Source organism: Prionailurus viverrinus, chromosome B2 (assembly GCF_022837055.1).
Source record: "Prionailurus viverrinus isolate Anna chromosome B2, UM_Priviv_1.0, whole genome shotgun sequence".
NCBI lineage: Eukaryota > Metazoa > Chordata > Mammalia > Carnivora > Felidae > Prionailurus > Prionailurus viverrinus.
In genome coordinates, this window is record NC_062565.1 from 49,839,909 (window position 1) to 49,848,705 (window position 8,797).

Consider the following 8,797-nt stretch of genomic DNA (forward strand, 5'->3'; position numbering starts at 1 on the left):
TACAACATTAAAAAGATGCGTGTCTTCCTATCAGTGGGGTAGCTGGTGTGTTTATATTTTGTTGTAGACTTTTGGCAAACTCCTTTACATGGTTTACCTAACAAACACTTATTAGGAGCTCACTGTGTGCCTTATACTAAAGACAAGGGAAGAAATTAAAATGAACATAAACTTGACTTCCAGAAGTTTATGTTCAAGATTTACACACACACACACACACACACACACAGAAAAATTGTAAAACAAATTTTAAAACAGTATAGTGGTATGGTAAAGTGTATATACACCTATAACAAATACTTAATCCAGCCACATTGGGACTGAGCCTTTCAGCAAGAGGAAAGATGGTGTTGACTAGTGTTTGGGGCAAGCTACATGGCAAAGACAGAACTGGAGACAGACTGAATTAACAGGATGAGCAGTTTACAACAGCAGACTTTCATAACAAATGCCAGAATTAAGTATGAAAAAGAATTTTAATATTGGGGTTGGAGAGAAATGCTTACTTCTCTCTATATTCAATAGCAACAGATTTCAGACCATGGTTTTCCTGATGATAATTATCAAAGAATCCAAATTTATATTTATTGAATTTGTAGAAGTCATACCAATATAGTATTACTCTTTTTAAATTAGGTTCTCTATAAATGCCTGGTCTAAAGGACTCCTTTTTAAAACACTGAGATTTCTTACTATGATTATATTTTCTCAAAATGGCTGCTTTGTGCCCAAGGCCTTGCCAGAATGACCCCTCTACAAAGCACTGGATCCAGCCATAGGTTAATTAGTATTTCCTGAACACTCTGGACATTCCAGCTTCCATACTTTTGCTCTAGCTGTCCCCCATCTAGGAAAGGTCTTCCCTCACCGTCCAGGTATGGATGGCCTCCCTAACTTTAGGACACAGCTGAAACCCATCCACCATTAAACTGACTCACCACTTAACAATCTCTACTTCTGAATGCCAATAGTTCTTATCTTCTATATTATCACTTTGCAGTTATCATGTCCTTTTTTTTAACTTTTTTATTTTTGGTATATTTTTCTAGATAGAGGTTCTATCTCCAAAAGAACCTGTTTAAGTCTCTCACGGAAGAGAACATGGACATTCCCAGTGCTTGGAACATCAAGATTGACAGGCACTCACTAAATATATATTATTGCATCTAGTCAAACCCCAAACTAGCCATATTTTCCATAACTCCACCACAGCCACCCTCCCGTTTGAAAATGCCCCAAAACAAGTCAGAGACAAACTAAAATGTCTGTGTCTGAAGCAGTATATATTGACATAGCTTAAAAGAAACCCAGTATCGAAAGACGGGGATTCATTCACTGGAAAAAAATTACTGTTCTTATTCTTTAAAATAATACATGCCTCATTTCAGCATATTTCATTAACAGAAGCATTAATATAGATTTGCCTATCTGAAAAAGGATTTAGCAAAGGACATTTCTCCTTGCCCATGGGACAGCTGAAGAGGTGTAATTTAACAGCTTTCAGAGGCCCGTCACTGTGGTGATTGAGGTGGACAGAAGGCATGGACATGACCAAGGCCCTTAAAAGACACAAACAGGTGGAGAGTGTGCTGGGGGTGGGCAGAGGGCTGGGGACTACAAAAGCAGGAGGCTCGCTTGGAGAGCAGGGACAAGAGAAGGCAGAGGGTGAGGCTGGCAAGGAGCAGGAAGAGGGGAGGGGACATGGGACGCAAAGTTGCAGCTGAACAGGACACAAGAGGAGGTTAAGTAACAATAAAAAACAGACCTAAGAGAAAGACAGGCAGCTGAGAGGAGGGAGCACAGGGGAGAGATGACAGACCATTGGGGCCAGGGGCATACATACAGGAAGACAAAGATGGTTCCTCTGTGTGTGACTAGAAGGCCGGCGATTCAAAGGAGAAGAGTAAAAGGAAAGAAAACAGGGTATAAGTGAGGAGACAAAACAAGTAATAAGTGCACAGATACTAGTTAAATGCTTTCAAAATCACCAGGCTGTTAGGCTGAGTTGGAGGAAGCCTCACAGCCATACCCAGGAGGGGACCCTCAGTAAGACAGAGGCAGGCAATTTAAGTAGCTAGCTACTGAGGTAAAAATGAAAAAAAAAAAAAAAAAAAATAGAAAATGGAAAAGGTGAGAAGCAGGAGAAGGAAAACCCAAAGGAGACACTGGCCCAGAAACCTTTTTAACTTTCTGTAAGAATCTTCAAGGCCCCAAACTAGGCCAAGATTCTGACTGACATTTCTGAGCTCACCAGCTGCTGTTTCCTTGAGAGAATTCTGACAGGAAGGCATAGAAATGCAAGCCAACACTGCCAGCTCTGAAAAAAAAAACACAAATAATAACAACCCATGCTCTAAACACCTCAATGGGGCCGAAGCCTGCCAGGGAAGAAGGCGTACCGCGGAGGGACCCGCCTGCAACTTTCCCCCAGGTATGTACTGAGCTGTTCCCAGCCTGCTTTCTCCTCTAATTGTCCTCTGGCCGTTCCTGCCTTGCCCATCTGTCTTGCTTTCTTTGTGAATTTTCGGGAAGCCCCGCAGGCGATCTGCTTCTGTCATCTGAAGCCAGCACAGCGGCAGTGTCTATGCAAGCAGGTGAAGCCCCACATTCTGCTTATCACATGGGCGGGGGAGGACCGCTGGAATCCAAGTCTGTCAGGCAGACCTGGGCGAGGGGAAATGAAGGAGAGAAATCACCCCTGCCCACATTTTCAGTGCATGGGAATGATTTGTTGGCTATGCAGACAGTGGACTGGTTTCTGTGTGCTGGGTTGAAGCAAAGGAAGGAGGGTGGGCGTGGAGATTAAGGGACAATGAAACACAGCTCAGCTTGAGGGGACAGATCTGGTGCAAATAGCCTAGGAGCTAGTCAGTTACCTAAAGAAGAGCTAGGGTTTTAGGAGTGATGCATGGACACTTGACAGCACATGACCTTGAACTTTCCGCTTCCCCTTTCAATGCCTTGGTAAAATACTTTGAATGTAGGTTGAAATTTCCCTAAAGCAACTCAAAGGACTTCTTTTCTAATATGTAATTCATCTCAAATATTCCATCACTGAATGAGAGTAGTTTCTTTGGACAACCCCACAGACATCCCCACTAACATAGTGTGAAATGTTACATCTTCCTAGAAAACTAAGAAAGCTAAGTCCCTGAGCAATGTTATTTCTTTGGAAAACGAGGACAAGAACCAGATTCTCTGATGTGTCCCCTGGACCTTAAGCAATTCTTAATGCCCACTCAGTGTAATGGGTGCACTTTTTCAAGAAGTAAGAGTTTTTGGAGCTAAAGAGCATTATCATTAGTCTGGATTATTACATTATGTTATGTTATATAATCATGATAATCCCTCCGCAAATATGAGGTCATGTGAGTCAATGAACCCCCTGCTGGGCTGTCTTTCCCTCAAGCTGAAAACTCCTAGGGATTTAGTAATTCAGCAACTTCGTAATTTCACAGACAGGGGTTGCCCTCTCTTTGCAGTGTTGACTATCTGTCTACACCCCATAGGTATACAACCACACCCCTGAAGAGGACCTCCACCTTCCTGGCTTCTGCATGGCTTTACTCTTTTTCCTTATCCCCCATCTTTAGGAAGCTCAGAACATAACGGCCAATTTCTTACCCTCGAATTGTTCTGCCTCAGAAACATGGAACTAGAGCTGTGGTTCTCAAAGTGTGGTCCCCAAACAGCATCAGAATCACCTGGGAACCTGTTAGGAATGCAAATTCTTAGATCCTACTCCAGACCTCCAGAATTAGAAACTCGGGAGCCTGGGGCCAAGCATTCTGTGCTTGAGCAAGCCCTCCAGATGACTGACACATTAAATCAGGAGGTTTCGATTTTTTTTTCTTTTAATGTTTACTTATTTTTGAGAGAGAGAGAGAGAGAGAGAGAGAGACAGAGTGTGAGTGGGGGAGGGGCAGACAGAGAGGGAGACACAGAATCTGCAGCAGGCTCCAGGCTCTGAGCTGTCAGCAGAGCCCCACACAGGGCTCAAACCCACAAACTGTGAGATCATGACCTAAGCCACAGTCAGACACTTAACCCACTGAACCACCCAGGCACCCAGGAGGTTACAGTGTTTTAAAGTAACCTTTTCCCTTTAACACGCAGAGCTCAGCTCTCCGTATAGGTGTGACTCCAGTCACCTATAGAGGTATGGCTTCTAAAAGAGACCCACAAACAACCACCTGTCAGTCAGTGCCTTGTGTCCTTCATCTGGAAAATAGGAATATTTCTAACATAAGCCACCTGTTGCAGCACTGAGTGAGGTGGTGGTATTTTATCTGTTCCGCCCTTCCTGTGCAAAAGACCTTCCCTGGATTGTGCGGGAAATCACAAAAGAAGTAATCAGGATCCTGGCCCTGTGAGAGGAGATGTATGAGTTAGAGGTACACAAGGAATCCATCAGCAAAGTAAGATGTGCCCCAGCACAGGTCCAAACAATAGCAACTAAGAAGAGAACAAGAGAAAACTTTCTGGAGACTGTGTCTTTTGAAATTAAAAGAAAAATTTTTTTAATGTTTATTTTATTTTTGAGAGACAGAATGTGAGTGGGGGATCAGCAGAGAGAGGGGTAGACACAGAATCCGAAGCAGGCTCCAGGCTCTGAGCTGTCAGCACAGAGCCCGACACGGGGCTCCAACGCTAGAGCTGCGAGATCATGACCTGAGCCGAAGTCAGATGCTTAACTGACTGAGCAACCTGGGTGCACCAAGAATGTGTCTTTTGAACTGAGGCTTAAAAAGAGAGTAATTTTAACTAGTGCAGATGAGCAAAGAGAAAAGAATATTCCAGAGGGAAGCTGAGCATAGGGAACATTGGAAAGATAAGACATTAGTGGGCTGGTGTGGACAATAGTGCCTGCTCTTCTTTCTGTTCCTAAGAGGTTAGCTGTTCATGTTACGAAGAGGCATCACCTCATTTCTGGGTCTAACCCTTTGCCCCCAAGTTTGCACAAATTCTTCCTGTAATCCAAACTATGTAATGTTTCTTTACTGTAAAATGAGTCCTTCCCACTATACCCAATTTTGTTACTTTAGCATCCGTCTCCCCCCCCCCCCATATTATTAGATCAATGTTTTTCAAAATCCTCTGCCTGCTTGCTATAGAATAAATTAGAAGTGGCTGCAAAAATGCAGATTCCTGGGCCTTGGCCCAGATGGCTTATTTCAGTATCTTTGAGAACAAGTCAAAAGCATCTACATTTTGACAAGCACCCTTGTGACCCTAATGCTCACTCAAGTTTGAAAGCAATGCTTCCAGAGCTGCCCTTTGCCAAATTTGCCGAGCATCACATGGCCGTTCCCATGGAGATTGTGAGTCCATGGCTGTGGAGTGAGGTGGAGGGAAAGAAGTTTTAACAAGTGCTTCTGTGGCACCAAGGATCAGGCCAGGTTGGGAAATACCGTGTGTTAGAATGAATAGGTGCTTTGGCTTAGAGAGGAACTCCCAAGTCATAGGTCAGCCATTCACTAGCCGTGTGATTTGGGAGAGTTCCTTAACCACTCTGTGCTTCCAAGTTACTTAACCTGCTGGAGACAGTCTTATCCTATGTAATAAACTGTACTTCACAGAATTGCTGGAAGTGTGAATAAGTAACTGCCTTAGTATAGCACTGGCTCCCTCTCTACCCCTCTTCCATCTCGCCTGAAGTCCCAGCTCTGGCTTTCCAGCTCTGATGAGAAGCAGGGCAAGGACAACAGTGATGGGGAAATGCCACCAATCCTTACCTCTACAGAGAGTGGTGGCAGGACAGGGAGAGAAGATTGACTCCTGGAGCTAGCCTTGCTCTTGGCTGCCCTGGGAAGCCGAAATGGGACCCATGCCCATGATTGAATCAACATTCAGAACGGGCTAGTCCTCTAAAAATAGCTAGACATTCTGGCTGAGCCTTAGGAAAAATGAGGTCCTATCCCAACATACTACCCCACGCTTGCCTTAAAAGGAGGGCCCTCTGCTTTATTTCCTACCTCCTCAGCCAGCTGACGGTAAGCCCCAAATAATTTGGCTTGTACCTTGGTGAACTCCAGAATAGCTTGTTTCATGGGAAGCTACCAAGAACACCCATAGTGATAGCAGTCCATAAGGTCACAAGTGCTCAGATTTTGGGAATGACCAAATCCTTTCTGTACATATGAAAATATCAAAAATTGTTTTTTATAGGTAATTTTTATAGGCAAGCCAAAATTGCAAGCAGAAATATTTTTGATAATATTTAAGCTTTCTCGAGTATCTTACTACCACTCCTTTCACAATAACAATTGTCATGTTAATGAAACTCTTTAAAGTAGATCAAATATAGGGACTTCCCATGCAGTGAGTAGTTTCGGTTGCTGTATTCATATTAAGTATATATGAAATAATAGTGATCATAGTAAGAGGCCACTTCTTATACTGTGTTCATGGGACCTTACATAAGTGTATCTCATTGAAGCCTCCTGTTGAGTAAGCATTATTATTCTCACTTTGCAGATTAGGAGACTGAGGCTCAGCGAGGATAAGTAGCTTGCTCAAGGTCACAGAGCCAGAATGCACAGATGCCCATGCCATGCTCTTCCTCCCTACTGCCTCCAATAAAGATTACATCATGTTACTTACATTAGTTAGTTACACTGTGTTCTCCCTCTCTTAACCCATCCTGGATGTGTCCCAAATCCAAGAGTCTTTCTGCTGACCATCAATAGGAAATCCCCATTCTCACTTCTCCGTGATGCTGTGTCTGTCATTTATGTTCAAATACTGCCCTGCTCAGAGAAAGAAATAGGAAAAAACCTGTGATTGCTGCTTATGCTTTCGATGATGCTTTTACTGTTACTTAAGTCCTGGAAGCTTTGTAACTATACTTGCTTCCCAGGAGCTAGGGAAAGGACCCTTTTCTAATTTAAGGCTTTGAACAATTGTCTGATTACAGGGCAGAGGGAGGGAAATAAATCTTGTTTTCAATAACATATTGAATGACATTTTCTATTGCCATCAGTCTGTTCTCCTAAGAAACTCAAGACCCTCACATATGCTATCTCATTAATCTTCAGCCCATCCTGTGGTAGGCAGATGGGGTTACAGCTATTTGCAGACAAGTGGCATGGGATCTGGTACAGGGATGAGGGACAGAAAGGTCACCAATATAACCCATCACACAAGTGGCCAGGTGACACATCGACCCTCCACATTCTTCCTATTAACGCTATCTACCAAATTCAGAAGATTTGGGCAGGTAGGACACCAAATAAAAAATGTGGGAAAAAACTTCCATCCAATTGCCATGTCCATGCCTTTGCCCTGTGCAAAATTCAGAGAAACGTCTTACTATTCCCCAACCTAGATTTCTTACTTACAATCACTCCTGGTCTGAAATGTTTTAATTCTACTGATTGCAATTGTTTGTTTTGTTTTGTCTTTCCAGCCTAGCTTGTGTGTCATTTTCTAATCTGTTCCATGAATTTCTTCCTTTGCATGTTAAGTTAGGTGACCAGGGACAGCATCACAAGGGTTTAGACAACACTTTCATCATAGATGTTCCCATTTCACACTTTCCCTTCAGGTTCAAAATTCTTTGTAGATTCTCAGTTAAGAGAATTTAGGGGGCACCTGGGTATCTCCACTGGTAGAACATCTGGCTCTTGATTTCGGTTCAGGTCATGATCTCAGGGTTGTGGGGTCGAGCCCTGAGTTGGGCTCTGTGCTGAGCATGGAGCCTACTTGAGATTCTCTCTCTCTCTCTCTCTCTCTCTCTCTCTCTCTCTCTCTCTCTCCCTCCCTCCCCCCCCCCATTCTGCCCCTCTCCTGTTCATGCTCTCTCTCTAAAAGAAAAAAAGAAAAAGAAAAAAGAATTTAAAAAAGGAATTTAGTTTCTGGGACTCAAGAACAATTGAGTAATTGGTTTTTAAAAGCTTTTTGTTGCTGTTGTTTTTCCTGCAGATTTTGAAGTGAACATTTTTTTAAATGTTTATTTATTTTTGAGAGAGAGACAGAGTGCAAGCGAGAGAGGGGCAGAGACAGAGGGAGACACAGAATCCGAAGCAGACTCCACGCTCTGAGCTGACAGCACAGACCCCGATGTGGGGCTCAAACCCACAAACCGTGAGATAGTAACCTGAGCTGAAGTCAGACGCATAAGGAGCCATCCAGGCGCCCCTGAAGTGAACTTTTAAGTAACCTTTTAACCATATAAGGTTGGGCTTGATAAAGACAAAGATATTCATACCCCAATGCTGGGGTAGCACTATCTTGGGTATCTCACATCATTTCCCTGGATATCTATTTCTTTTGTATTCTTACATGAATTAATCACCTTCTGGGTGTCAGTTTACTCAGGAATGGCAAGTCTTTTAAACCTGGCTCTTTCTAGTTCTTTGGACCAAAAAACACAATGGTCTTTCTCTCCTGTGCAAACCCTCACTCCTCCAACTGACATGCCAAACACTTCAGAGGATCTTGATCTGACAGATTTTACCAGTTAAAATGAAACTTTACTCAGCTCATACATTCCCCGGTTCACTGGAAGAGATGAGACATTCTCCTCTTCTCAGAGGTACAGGCACATCTTCTCCTCCAGCCCCACTATCTGTCCTCCCATCAGCCCCTGCTGTTGATTGACCACCACCCCAGACCTGGTGGGGGAAGGGCAGTCCCACATTCTCACTCAGGTGAAGCTCGCATTTAACTATAGGGGAGAGCCATGTTTTCACAGCAGAAGCTTATATAGCCATTGGGTTGAATTAACTGGATGATTCCCAAGACCAACCAGTGAAGATTTTGACTGGGTTGCCTAGGACATTTTCCTATTTTCCTG